Genomic DNA, 13,973 nt, shown 5'->3' with positions numbered 1-13,973 from the left:
GGTCACAGATGACATAGGATTGCTCCCACAAGAGAGAAAGTGTCCAGCGCCCTCCCCGTCAAGGAGGGACCCGTGGGACATGAGCCGCTGCTGGTGTTCATCGCTGCTGGGCTGGTTCGCCTTTTCCCTAAATATCAGGATGTTGACACTGGCAGTGAAGCGAGCTCTTGCCCACAGTGTGAAGCCGAGTGCTCTGTCCTGGGGCCGGGGCTTCGCTTTCAGGCTCAGGTGAAGGCCAGATGGCGAGGAACCGGTGAGCCGAGGCCCCCGCCGACCATGCTGATGCAGACCCAGGGCCATCACATGTATCGCAAGCTGGTGCCCCGGGTGCTGAGTTTGGAAGACCGCCGTGTTTACAAGTTTGTAAACCACAGGGTGATCGGTCATGAGTCCAAGTCTGTTGTTATTTATTCTTATTTTGGCTGTAGATGTCTGAGAACTTGGATGTCCAGTACTGTTCGCTTGCAGAGAGTCCTGACGGCTTCTCCCCCTACCGCTTCCCGAGGAGGGCCACCTGTGGTACCGAACCCAGGTGCTGCTGGGTGCTGAGGGGAACGGCTCCAGGCATGGCTGGCTCAGGGTGAGCCCGATCGTGCCAGTGTGTCAACAGCATGGAGCAGTGCTGGAGCAAACCTGGGGGCCCTCTTCCGGGGGCCTCAGAGCAGGGTAGTCTTGCAGGTGCTACCCTGCGTTGGCTGTGAGGTTGCAGGGGCATGCGGGCACTGCATCTATCTGACTTCCATGAAGCTAAAGGCAGGGGCCGCTGGAGCTGGCCCAAGAGTCCCCCTTTCCTGCACTTGGAAGCGTGACTTAGCTGAAAGTCCTGTGGCATCTTCCCTGGGACAGAGCTGCATGGCGTCCATGCATCTTCCTAGCTCCTTAGCTGCAGTCCATGACCAAGCTGACTGCCAGCTCCGGTGGGCCTCCTGCACCCCCTCCCCGTCTCACCAGCATGCTTCTTTTCCAAGCTACAACTTGCCTATGCTGTTTTCTCTGCTGAGGCCCCTCCTCAATCTCCGCCTCCAAGCAGAAGTTCAGACCAGAGGTTGGCATTGTAGCATAGTGAGCTAAGCCGTCACCCAGGCCATCAGCATCCCATGCGAGGGTCGGTTGGAGTCCCAGCTGCTGCACTTCTGCTCCAGCTTCCTGCTGCTGTGCCTGGGAAAGCAGCAGAGGATTGGAAGTGCTTGGCTGGCCGTCAAGTCAGCTAGAGGGCGGAAGATCTCTGTCTCTGCTACTCTCTTGATAGCTCTGCCTTTTGAATGAGAAAGTTTTTAAAACCCAAACAAACTTAGACCGAAGCCCTAAATCTGGGAAGAAGTGGGCTCAGTCCTACGTCACCTGCTGGCCGCCAAGGCCCACTCTGCCAGCCCCAGGGACCCCTCCCCACCGTGCCTGGCTAATTCCTTCACATCACACTATGAGTCTCAGACTGGGCTCCAGAGAACCCTCCGAAGTCCCTCCAACCCCGGGGCTCTCCCAAGCCCCTTCACAGCCCTGACTCATGACTGTCCATCTGTGGCCATTTTGTCCCCAGAAACAGAGAGGGGTCTGGTTGGCCTCATTGTGTTCCCAGTGCCAGCCCCCTATGGCCACCCAGCAGGTACCACTGTTGGTTACTGGAAGTGAGCACATGATGCCACTTAGGACCTAAGGCGCTGGTCGAACTCATTTACAGCCTGCCACCCAGGGTGGCCCCAGCCACAGGATGGGCTCACAAGCACAGGCTCGGAGGAGCTTCTCACTGGTGTGGGTACGGGAACTGCTCTTGAGCATGTCGGCGGCTCTGCGCCAGGTCATCGGGACGCGTGGTCAGTGGCGCCAGGACTAGGCCTGGGGCTCGTTCCCCTGCAGCTCTGGCATGCCCAGCTGGCCACATGCATCTGTTGCTGCAGCAGTCTGAAGCTGGCCTTGCTCGTCTCCTGCAGGTGACTCCAGCAACCCGACAGAGCTGTTCGTCACCAGGAAAGCCGGTTCTGCCTTGGCTGCGAGCTTTCCCCTGTTAACCCTGTATCATGAGCTTCCTTGCCAGTCCACACAATCATGCCATCCCAGACAAGCCCTATTTTGAGATGCTCTGGAAGATAAATGTTTCCCCTGTGCTAATTCCAGCCCAGTTTATGTGCTGTTTGGCAACGCAGGCAAACTGTTTTCTTCTTATTTAAGCATTTAAACTCTGTTTTTTAAACTGTTATGGTGTACGGATCGCCTAAGACAAGCAGATGTCTGCTGGAGGATTGTTTCCCAGGAACAGGACTCACAGCGGCTGGTTCCCTGAGTGGGGGTTGGGGCGCTGGCTTTGCAAGTATGTGGCTTGGGTCCCTTGTCGCCAGCTCAGCCTGCTGAGAGTGGGGGCAGGCATGATGCTGCAGGCACCCGAAAGGTCCCGGCTGAGCTGGGGGAGGGCAGCCTGGGTCCCCGGGAACCCTTCCTATCCTCTCACAGGGGGTGTTTTACTGCAAAGTCAAGCAGCAACGGTGAACATGGGGACCCATCTTTATTTGCCAGTTTTTCTCAGGAGGTTAGCTGTAGAGGGATCTCTGCCCGTGACCATGTTTTTAAATGGCTGTGATGATCGTGCTACAGTCAGGATGAGGCTGCATGAGTCCAGAGCCAGCGGGACCCTGGGGGGCCACACATGCCCTGGTGGGTGGGAGTATATGGCTGCTATGCCTTGGTCCACCTGAACAGCCCTTAGAACCTCCTGTCCCCAACAGGTGCCTACTGAGCAGCAGCAATTCAATGCTCAAGGCTCTGGCGTGGTGGTGGGAAGGGCTAAGTTCAAGGTGCCAGTGAACCCCGGAGAGGGTCTGTCCTGCATAGCAGTGTCTACTCCTGTGATCCCTTGTGATGGATGCCCCAACAAACTCCTAATTTCATTCTGAGGTCTGAGTCCTGCTGACTTAACCAGCCCAGTCCACCTAGCATGTTGACTGTCAGGGACCAGGGTCTGGCCAGTGAGTGTGGTGGGGCCACTGGCCACACAGAGGTGGGTTTGTCTGTCCAGGTCACCCCAGTACAGGCAGCAGATTCTCAGCCTGGCTGGGGCTGTCTCCTGGCCACCTCCCGTTCCCTAGGCACACATATGTAGACGTGTGTCCCTCATGTCCTTCAAGGGCCAGGTGGCTACATCTGAGCATGGGTCGAATGGTAGCTAGGTGTGAGGGCAGAGAGGGTGAGAACCCTGAGGAGGGGCTGTGGCCGTGGCCGTGGCCACGAGTGTGAGTATGGTAGCCTGTGCCTGGCAACCAGGATGTGTCCTACTCATGGCTGGGGGCTCCTCTCCGGACAGTCTGCCCTGGGGGAGGGGTTGGGAGTCCCACAGCTATTCCTTGGAGGATCCACTCGGATCTTGGTGACTTTTCTTCTGCAAGAGCAGCGGGTGTACTCAGCAAGTGCAAACACAGTGGGGACCAGGATGGCCTTCCTGAAGTTCCTAGCTCTGCCTCAGGGGGGAGCTGGTGAGCTGTGGAAGGAGGGACCCGTTGGCTTCCAAGACCCTTCCATGTCCAGGACACCTAGTGTGGGAACTTCCCTGCCTTCCAGGAAGATGTTTGTGGAGCACCCTTCCCGCTCCAGTCATGAAGCATCTTGGGGTGACAGCTGCAAGAGCCCAGCCTTGGAACTGCCAGGTCTAGGCAGGTGTTTGTAGGACCACATGGCAGGCTCCCATCGGGCAGTGGTCCAGGGCCTCTCTGGAAGGACTCCCTCCACACAGTGGACTTTTCTGTGCTCCCTGCCACTGGGTCTTAATCTCCTCTCATTCCCAGCCCCCACTTGACCTCTGTTGGCCGCCCAAGACCCCAAGTGTCCCTCAGATCCGTCAGTAAGAGAATTTGGTTCATTTTATTCATTTTAAAATGAATGTTATTTTTGAAAAATGCTTAGAAACCGCGTCTTGTGTGAGTTTACTACTTAAAGAACTGCAAATTTTCGTACAATAAGCCACCTGGCACTAAAATCCTATTCAGAAAGGGATCAAGAAGTGACTGGCTGTGTGCCCGGGGCGCTGGATGAGACACTGTGTGTCTTCCTCTCCCACGGCTTTATGGTACAGGCTCATCTCCAACTCCCCATCTTGGCTTGAGGGTGGTGGGGCTGGATTTGTTCTGGAGGTAGTGATTACTTCTTCTTTTCTTTTTTAAGATTTATATTTATTTTTATTGGAAAGGCGGATATACAGAGAGCAGGAGAGACAGAGAGGAAGATCTTCCATCCATTGATTCACTCCCCAAGCAGCCGCAGCTGCCGGTGCTGCGCCAGTCCAAAGCCAGGAGCCAAGAACTTCCTCCAGGTCTCCCATGCAGGTGCAGGGTCCCAAGGCTTTGGGCTGTCCTCAACTGCTTTCCCAAGCCACAAGCAGGAAGCTGGATGGGAAGCAGGGCTGCCAGGATTAGAACCGGTGCCCATATGGGATCCTGACATGTGCAAGGCGAGGACTTTAACCACTACACTATCATGCCAGGCCCAGTAGTGTTGACTTCTAAAGTTTGCATATATATGTGTATATATATATGCTTCCAATAAGAGACTAAACTTCCACTCCATCCTCCCCAGCTCTCTGGGAAGCATTTATTCTTGGGGAATGGACTTTTCCATCTAAACTGAACTGAAGTTAGTAAGACACAGATCTCGGCTGGACAGCCCACAACTACCAACGTTGGGTCCGTCTGAAGCTAGGACCCAGAAATCCAATCCAGATCTCCAAATATTAGAGTCATTGCCTGCTGCTTCCCAGGGTGCACACTGGGACTTGGAAGGGGAGGCTGGATTCACACATGAGCACTTGGCCATGCAATGCGGACGTCCCCAGAGCACGGTTGGGAAGAGCATTGCCTTAGTCCATCTGCATAGCTGTAATGAAATGCTAGACTGGGTGGCTGCTCAACAGTAGCGGGTAGAGTTTTCATGGCTCTGGAGGCTGGGACGTCTACAGGGCAGCACTGTCTACCCAGGCTCTCCGCCTGCTGCTTTGGCTCCAAGGATTGGGTTGAGCATGACCTGGGGGCACATGAACTTTTGGATCCCTGTAGGGTTTCCTTGGGAGGCCGAGTTGGACGGGAGCCCTGGTTCTGCGGGTGGAGTCAGGCCTCTGTATGCCCACCGGGCTTGTCATGCTGCACCCATCCCCCAGTCTCAGAACTCAGCGGGTGGAGAAGGCCCAGTGGTATCTCATACCCACTTCCTGTGCAGCTGCGTGAGCACAGAGAGGCCTCAGCCTTTGGTGTGGGCATCTAGGGAAGGTGGTGACATCATGACCCTACAGTTTGGGAGTGAAGTTGGGCATGATTTCAGGGGATTTGTCTACATCTCAACATTCCTAACTCCTCGGTGGGAATAAGTTGTGTTCCTGTTTCCCACTCACCCAACACCTAACAAAAGCTTTTCATTGGGAAGACTTTGAAACTTTTGGAACTGTAAAAATGCAATCACAAAAATCCGTTGCCTGTATTCAACAATGATTAACAATGCACAATGTTCTTCAGTTCAAATCTTTTTTTGTCAAACTACAGTAAAGAAGGTTGAACAGGGGACCCGGCGGCATGGCCTAGCAGCTGAAGTCCTCACCTTGAAGCCCCAGGATCCCATATGGGTGCCGGTTCTGATCCCGGCAGCTCCACTTCCCATCCAGCTCCCTGCCTGTGGCCTGGGAAAGCAGTCGAGGACGGCCCAAAGCCTTGGGACCCTGCACCCGCATGGGAGACCCGGAAGAGGTTCCAGGTTCCCGGCTTCAGATTGGCACAGCACCGGCCGCTGTGGCTCACTTGGGGAGTGAATCATCGGATGGAAGATCTTCCTCTCTGTCTCTCCTCCTCTCTGTGTATCTGACTTTGTAATTAAAAAAAAAGTTGAGCAGGGTATTTCTGACACTGAAGGAAATAACCAATACTTTGCAGTCTTTGCTAATACCTATGACCTGCTCAAACACCCTGAGCCACAGAACACTGATGCGGCCGTTTATAGAATCAGCACTCAGTCAGGGAACCTGCACTGGGACAGACCTTAACACAGCCACGTTCCCAACCTTTCACGGCGTTGGCTTTTTTTTTTTTTTTTTTTAAGATTTATTTATTTTTATTGCAAAGTCAGATTAGAACCGGGATTAGAACCGGCGCCCATATGGGATCCCGGCACATTCAAGGAGAGGACTTTAGCTGGTAGGCACAGTGCCAGCCCCATTTGGCTTTTTTTAAATTTATTTTTCAATTGGAAAGGTAGATTTACAGAAAGAGAAACAGAGAAAAAGATCTTCCATCTGCTGGTTCATTCCCTAAATAGACACAATGGTTGGAGCTGAGCCAATATGAAGCCAGGAACCAGGAACTTCTTTGGGATCTCCCACGTGGGTGCAGGGTCCCAAGGACCAGGGCCTTCCCTTTCTGCTTTCCCAGGCCACAAGCAGGGAGCTGGATGGGAAGTGGAGCTGCCAGGACATGAATCAGTGCTCATATGGGATCCCGGTGCTTGCAGGGGGAGGATTAGTACGTCGAACTACAGGGCCAGCCCTGTGACGTTGACTTTTGGAAGGGACCAAGCTGTTTACAGTGTAACGTGCCCTGTGTCTGGATTTGCCTTACTGGTTATTCTCGGTGTGCCTTTACTTGTATTTTCTCCACTCTAAGAAGAAATCACCATGGCTCAGGCTGCCTGGTCCTCTTACACCCGCAGTTTCTGAATTTTCTTTCATGCCCTTAGTGTTTCAGTAATTTTTTTGTGATATCCTTACAGTCAACAAAGGAAAAGCTATCAGTCTTATTTATTGAAAAGTCAGGCCCCCAAAGCAATTTGGTATTTGTGTCATAAGTGTGAATAGCTAATTGGAAAGATGCATATTGCAAGAAAGATGAGCATTTCTATTCGAACTAACCAAAGTTACCTGCCCATGTATTGTGTGCACCTGTGGGTATCTCTCAGAGCCCCCACCTCTCTGGTCACAGCATCCGCACCCTGGTCTCCTGGTCCATATGATTTCCGTGTGACAGTTCTTTTTGGTCACAGCAACCACTTAAGCACAGTTTTGCACAGACACACCTCCTCTGAAAGGACCTGACTGTGGAGTCCTGACCACTGGTGTCCCCTGTCCCTGCATTTCCCTTGAAGATGAGAGACTAGGGTTCCTCTGTGGCTTTGCCATGGCTTCTGAGGGCCTTGGTGGGCAGCTTGGCAACCAGAGCAAGAGTTCTATGTCTAGTAACTGTATCTGCCAGAAGTTCAGACAGTTTGAAGGCAAACTGAACATGCCTTTCTGTCTCTCTCTCCCTATCTATCGCTATCGTTACAGTGGATCTGCCTCAACAGAACACAGACAGAGTCTGCTACCTGTGGGCTCTCTCCAAATTCCCAGATGGAGTCCAGGCTGGGCCAGGCTGAAGCCAGGAGCCTGGACCTTGGTCTGTGTCTCCATGTAGGGAACTGCCGCCTTCTAGCAGGATGCTGGAGTGGCCCCGGCACTCTGCGGTGGGACAGGTATCCAGACAGCATCTTAACCACTGTGCAAACAGCTGCCCCTGGAGCAGGGACATCTGGCTTTCCGTGTGTCAGACTTGTCTGGGACTGTTCTAGAAAGAGTTCTCCTGAGCCAATCCCAGGCAACCAGCCAGCTCCGGCCGCAGGCCTCCATCTATACAGGGCTCCACCTGGTGGTTCTGAATTATCCAAAGACATTGTGCTAGAATTCCTCAAAATCAGTTTAGCTGGCTTGCCAGAGAACTCAGAACTCAGTGGTGTTCTGAGTTACACCCAGAAAGGATGCAGGTTAAGGTTGGGAATGGAGAAGGCACACAGCAGTGTCCAGCAGAGGTCAGGCGGACTGCAGCTTGTCCTCTTCTGGTGAACCTGTGGACAGTGCCTGTTCCTCCCAGGCCCAGCGTGTGGCCTGTTGCAGTATCTGCAGCGGGAGAAGCTCACCCTGGGAGTGTAGCATTCTCATGGCAGCCCAGCCACCTGGGCATGGACCAGCCATGAGCGTCCCTCCTCCACCTCCAGCCTTGCCAGAGGTCAAAGTGCTATGTGGAGCCCAAGACACTAGCTGAGCCCTCCGCCAGAGTCACCCGCTCCCTGGTTCCCATGGCCACCTCTGCTCCTTCCAGCCACACTAGTCCGATTTGATGAGCTGCCAAGCCTGCAGGGATGTTGGGGGATTGAGGGGTCCTTGGGAACTTGGGGGCAAATGCACTATAGCTTTATAATGCCTCACCCTTGGTGTCCTCACATGTGTTGTTAGGACAGGTCCTGTGGGTGTGTGTATCACACCAGATTCACTGAGTGGCCTTGTGAATGTCCCGCTGTCAACTGCTCACCTGAACAGAACTCACCTGGACCCCAGAAGGCCTGGACCCAAGATGGAGAAGGCCAGCCTGCTCCTGAGGTCCTGCCTATGCCAAGAGCACAAAGACAGGGTCCGTGGAGGTGTGGCCAGGCACCTGGGCAGATATGATAGTCACTGCCCCATCTGGGAATTCCGATGGAATCCACCATCCCCACCCTTTACACCCCAAATGAGGTCCTACATCTCAGGGAGCAGCAAGAGTCTGCGGCCCTTCTCTACGAATATATCAATATTTTCTCTGTGAATTATTAAGATTGTAAATGGAAATGTTGGAGCCTTCTGTGATTTTTGCTTTTGATTATTTAATAAGAATAATGAGACAAATCCATGTGTTTTTAATATCCCTTCCAGTTTCCATAAGCGTTATGTCCATAAAAACTAAAAGCAGCTTGAGGGACCTTCAACTTGCCTTTGGGAGCCTGGCTTATGGGGCAGGAAGGGCCAGAGCGCTGCTGGGAGGGCTTGGGGTTTGATTCGAGGAGATGGGTACGCAGAGGGGGGTCGTCACCTGCTGGGAAGCTGCCCTGGTGCAGGCATCCCCAGGACTGGACCAGCTGAGCCGGGAGCCTCTTCCAGCTGGGCGAGCCGTGCAGTTTGTTCTGGAAGATGCTGCTCCAGACAGGCAGGCGCCCTCAGCATTCTCACCCGGAGGGGAAGCAGGAAGGGAGATTTCCAAGAGAGGGGTCCCCCAGTGGCAGGATTAGCTTTAGTCCTGGGCCAGCTTCAGGCTTGGAGAGTTTGAGGGCAGGGTGGCCCTGGCTCCTAGAGAGGTGTCTGGAAGCCTTCCCTGCCAGCAGCCCGGCCTGGCCAGGCATGCCCAGTGCCATGCAGGGGCCCAACGCTGGGCCACACACGACAGGAAGGGGAACTAGGGGGCACGAGCCAGTGAGGCACCAAGGTGGCCATCAGGACAAGGACAGTGGGGGTAGGGCAGGGGACTTGGCTCTCCTTGGGGTGTAGGGGATGCTGGAGAGAAGTGCGCCAGGCTGTGCGCCTTCACCTGCTGGAGGCTGGGCCAGCAGGAGCTGGGCTGTGTGAAGGTAGCTTTGTTAGGCTCTCGGACTGTGAGAGCAGCGGTAGCGTGAGTGTCCTGGGGTAGGACACGCCCTGAGGTTGTGGGTTCTTCTGCCTGGCTTTCAGATGAGGCTGCCTCTGGGGGAACAGACTGTTGAGGAGCACCCCCTTATCACATCCCTCCCCATTGTGCATATCATAAGGACTTGTTGTTCTAAGAGCTAGGCACCCCGTGTCAACATGCCCACTATGCAGATGGAAAAGCAAGACCCAAGGGCATTCAGTGACAGCCGAATGAACATAGATGATCCAAGCTGGCACTCCTCCCACAATGCATTGCTGCCTTGCCCCCCAACCCTCCCCCCCAGTGCTAGGTTCTTTCCCTCTGAACTTGGACTTGAAGAGGGGTCACGTTTGCTTGGCTTCTCTGTCCCCAGAGCCACTGCAGCCCAACTTCGGAACTTGTAGCTGAATCAGCGTCTGATTTCCCCCATGTATTTCTGTGCCCTACCGTGTTGTTTATGGAAATGACTGATGGCACCCCGTCTCCTCCACACACACAAAGAAATGAGGCTGCTGATGACATCTGACCCACCCGTGGCCCTGCATGCCTCAGCCTGGCAGTTGCAGCTGCTGCAGGAGCCCAGGGTGCAGAGAACGAGGGTGCCTTGGGTCGCCTTCTGGCCCCAGGAAGCCCGGCAAGGGTACCGCCGGCCTTGGAGACTATCTTCCTCAATTTTACTCAGCAAGGCAGTGGGATAGACAGGGCGGAAGTTGAGTGGAGGAAGTCAATTGACCTGGACGGAGACACGGAGCCCTCTACGGCTAAATTTGCAGCCAGTTCAAAGGAGGTGCTGGGGAAAGCTGCAGTGCTGAGCGTTCTAGGGGTTTAGAAAGCAGAGGGCCAACACACTCGCTTGGCAGCTCATCGGAAACGGCTCACAAGAGCCCCCCTGCCCGTCCCGGATAAGACAGAGGTGGCGGGCAAGCAATAACACAAGTGTTCTGAGTGGGCCACACCCCGCTCACCCTGTCCTGCATGGAGTCAGTGTGGGGGAAGACCTGGCCCAGGCAGCCATGGGGAGATTTCACAGCAGGGACAGAGGGGAGCTTTCTCTGATGTTCCAGTTTGGCTCTTGGTCCGGCTGTGGAAACCGCAGAATTTCTAATGGGGTCAAACCAGTTCACTGCTTTTATTTATTTATTTTTTTTCTGAGAAAAGCAAAAGATCCCAAAATGCACTGGAATCTGCAAAGCTGGCACTGTATCACAGGCCCGGGATGGGAAGGGACTGCCTGCTCTGTGTCCTGCCAGCTCAGATCAGATCGGAGTCTTGGGGGAGGTGGACAGAGCTCACGTGACCTGCCAGGGTTCCCCACTCCTGTCCCGAGAGAGACTACAGCAGGCTTGGGGCCCTGAAGCACAGGGAACCCCTGTGGGCTGGAGCCCTTGTGGGGCCGGTGCCTGCCATGGAGGCAGTCTGTTCTCCGGGTTCTGGAGCTTGGCGAGGGCAGCTGGGGTGGGCAGCAGTCAGCTCCCCTCTCCCACCCCGTGGTAAACTGGCCAGTGTGCACCACACACAAGCTGTGGGATTGAGGCCTCCCCGCGTTCCCACGTACGGCGCAGCAGGCGAGACACCTGCCGCCCGTGATGGAGTGCCTGGCTCAAGTCTTCGCTCCTTTGCTCCAGCATCCTCTGCTGCACCGCCTAGAGGGCGGCAGCTGACAGCTCACACACTCCCTGAAGAGGGAAGCCATGAATGGAGCTCCCAGCCCCTGGCTTCGGCCTGGCCCAGTGCTGGCTGTTGTGGGCTTTTGGGGAATACAGCGGGAAGTGGAAGCTCTCTGTTCTGTTTCTCGTCTTTCTAAAAAAGTTAAAATAAAAATGTATGTATTTTTTAAAAAGCTCATAACAAATACAGCAGCAAGGACTAAGACCTAGCATCTCTAAAGAACTCTTAAAACCTCACTATCCGAAGCTAAATACTCCAGTTAGAAAGTGAGAGGAAGACACACACAGAGAGGCTGGAAAAGAGGTGCAGGGCCTGGCATTGTGGCACAGTGAGTAGAGCCACTGACTGTAGCACCAACATCCCAGGTAAGCCCCAGTTCAAGCCCCGGCTCCTCCACTCCGATTTAGCTCTCTGCTTATGCACTTGGGAAGGCAGCGGAAGATAACCCAGGTGGGACCCTGTACCCACCTGGAGATCAGGATTTAGTTCTGGGCTCCTGGCTTCAGCCTGGGCCAGCCCTGGCTGTTGTAGCTACGTAGGAGTGAATCAGATGGGGTGTGAGTGTGTGTCCCTCTCTGTCTCTGTTACTCTGCTTTTCAAATAAGTAAATAAAAATTTTGTTTTTTAGATACAATTGTGTTTAGGGCTGCCATTGTGGTGTAATAGGTAAGGCCACTCTGCCACCAGCATCCCACCTGGGCACTGGTTCACGCCCTAGCTAATCCCTGATGGTGGCCTGGGAAGGCGGTGGAAGATGGCCCAGTCATCTGGGCCCCTGCCACCCAGAGTTCCTGCTTTGGCTTTGGCTTGGTCTAGTGTTGGCTGTTGTGGCCATCCAGGGAGTGACCAAAAGATTAAAGATCTCTCTCCTTCCCTTTCTCTGCTTCTCCCCCTCTCTCTACAACTGACTTTCAAAACAGATAAATCTTCAAAAATAAGAAAGATGTTTAACATCACTAGCTATTAGGGGAATGCAAACCGAAGTGTAACCATACACACCGAGCAGAACAGATATTGGTTAAAAAAAAAAGATGCTAGTTTTCAAGTGCTGGCGAGGAATTGGAAAAACCAGATTGTTCATCTGTTGCCAGCGGGAATTCAAAATGGTAGAACCACTCTGCAAACAAAGTAACAATTTCGTAAAACAGACAAACAAACAAACAAAAGCCAGGGAGGAAGCATCACTCTACAACCCAACAGGTACACTCTGTGTATTTATCTCCTGAGGCAACAAAGACTTGGGTTCATAGAAGCCGGAAATGGATCCCCAGTTGAACTCTAGGCAACTGAACAAAATACACACATCATGAACCGAGAAGGGGCAGTGGGTATGTGAGGAACTGGAGAATAGGGAATTGTTTGTTAAGCACGTCTGGGGGCAGGGCAGAGACAAGGCCCAGCTAATTCTTAGCAAAGAACAGAACAGGTGATTTCAGAGAGTCATTCCCTTTGGAGCCTTGCAGAGAGCTGTGCTGGTGCACCCCTCCCTCGGTCCCTCCAGCCCTCACTTTCATGACCGAGGGGACTTGGTCTCTTCCGGAAACCTATCCCCAGCCTGAGCTGGTCAGCCACACCCCAGCCTTGTTCTCTAAGGCTCTATTTGGCTTCAGTCACTAAAGTTTCCCAGTTTCGTGGATGACTATGCGTGTGTTTGTGAAAAGCACACAGAATCTTGGAACGACACTTAGCAACCTCAGCCGCTCCTGCTGTGTCTGGAATCAGCTGTGAGCCTGGGGCCACAGCCACGTGGAAGCCTTCAGTCCCAGCGTGGGACCAGCAGCTCCGGACTGTCAGAGATGCTCTGACCTGGTGCGAACCAACTGTCCTCTGGGCTTCCCAAGTCCGGGGTGCAGCCCCTGCCTTCCATTCCTCCCCTTGCTGGGGAGGGAGGCACAAACACAGCTCTCAAACAAGGGCAGGATGGTGTGGGATTGACCACAAGCTTCTAGTTAACCTGGGGGCGGGGAGCTGGGGGGCTGGGCAATCACAGACTGGAAATCACAAGGGTGTGGATTCGGAAGGTCTCAGGCGTTGGTCCACGGGGTCAGGTGGAGCTGAATGTCAGGGCAGTGCCAAGGCATTGAACATGACCCAGTCTCACCACCTGAATCCAACCAGCCTCCCGGTTCTGGCCAGAAGCCCAGGGGCCCAGTGTACTTCTGTGGTTGAGGAGGGCTCTCCCTAGCATGCGGAGCAATGCCGTGTTCATGGCCCCAGGTGTTTCACCTGCATGACATCACTAGACTCAGCATGTGTCAAACACAGATGGCTCCAAACTGCACTAGGCTGGACAAGCCATAGGAAACAAACAAACAACAACAACAAAACCTTAAGACTCAATTAGGCAACTGACCGTAACCCTGCCGCTCCATCCTTCTCTGTTCTCCTGGAGGGCCTGGAAGACGGTCTCTTGAGAGGAGGGACCCTGGGTAGAGAGCTCCCTAAGGCTTTCGTGACTACATGTGGGATGCGTCAAGACAAATCAGCTCCGGGAACGAAGCTGATGGTGTCAGCTCTGGGAGGCCCCCTTCCCCAAGCCTCCAGGAACATAGAGCTATGGGGGTGGTTTGGAGGATGGTCACTGCTCAGGTAGGGAGAAATGAGGACGCCCCATGCCCTTTGTCCCATCCGTGGCCCGGCCACATGCACCCACATCTCAACACACACCCACACACCTGGTTTTGCAGAAGTCAGCGAATCTTGCTGTAGGCAACTTTGTTGCAGCTGCCGCCCAATCTGAGACAGGTGCCGGCTGCCTTTGAGGCCCTGCCCAGCTCTGCTCCTGGCTGAGCCTCACCCAGCAGGGCCTGTGTGCCGAGGAAGGGAGGTCTAGGGCGCAACCTAGCCATCGTCAGCTAGAAGGAATCCTGGCGGCCCACCCTTGCTCTGATGCAGACC

This window comes from Ochotona princeps, chromosome 13 (assembly GCF_030435755.1).
Source record: "Ochotona princeps isolate mOchPri1 chromosome 13, mOchPri1.hap1, whole genome shotgun sequence".
NCBI classification, from domain to species: domain Eukaryota; kingdom Metazoa; phylum Chordata; class Mammalia; order Lagomorpha; family Ochotonidae; genus Ochotona; species Ochotona princeps.
Note: the sequence above shows the minus strand (reverse complement) of the source record.